The sequence below is a fragment of the Penaeus monodon genome, chromosome 15 (assembly GCF_015228065.2).
Source record: "Penaeus monodon isolate SGIC_2016 chromosome 15, NSTDA_Pmon_1, whole genome shotgun sequence".
Lineage (NCBI taxonomy): Eukaryota > Metazoa > Arthropoda > Malacostraca > Decapoda > Penaeidae > Penaeus > Penaeus monodon.
In genome coordinates, this window is record NC_051400.1 from 15,026,277 (window position 1) to 15,026,535 (window position 259).

The window sequence follows — 259 nt, forward strand, 5'->3', positions numbered from 1 at the left end:
GACGACGAGGCACCAGCACATTTTTTGAAGAATTAGATTGATATAGTTGGGTGGGAGGCTGTTCGGTGCGGGAGACACGTAGTGAAGAAGTATTCGTAGAATGATAACGATATAAAAGATATTTGAGATACGAAAATATAGATGGCGGAGCCCCATATAGAGAGAGAGGGAATGCGATTTTGGGAAAAGAGTTTAAGAAAGAAGAGGAAGATAAAAACCAACACTACGCATCGACACACACATACACCCAGATACACAC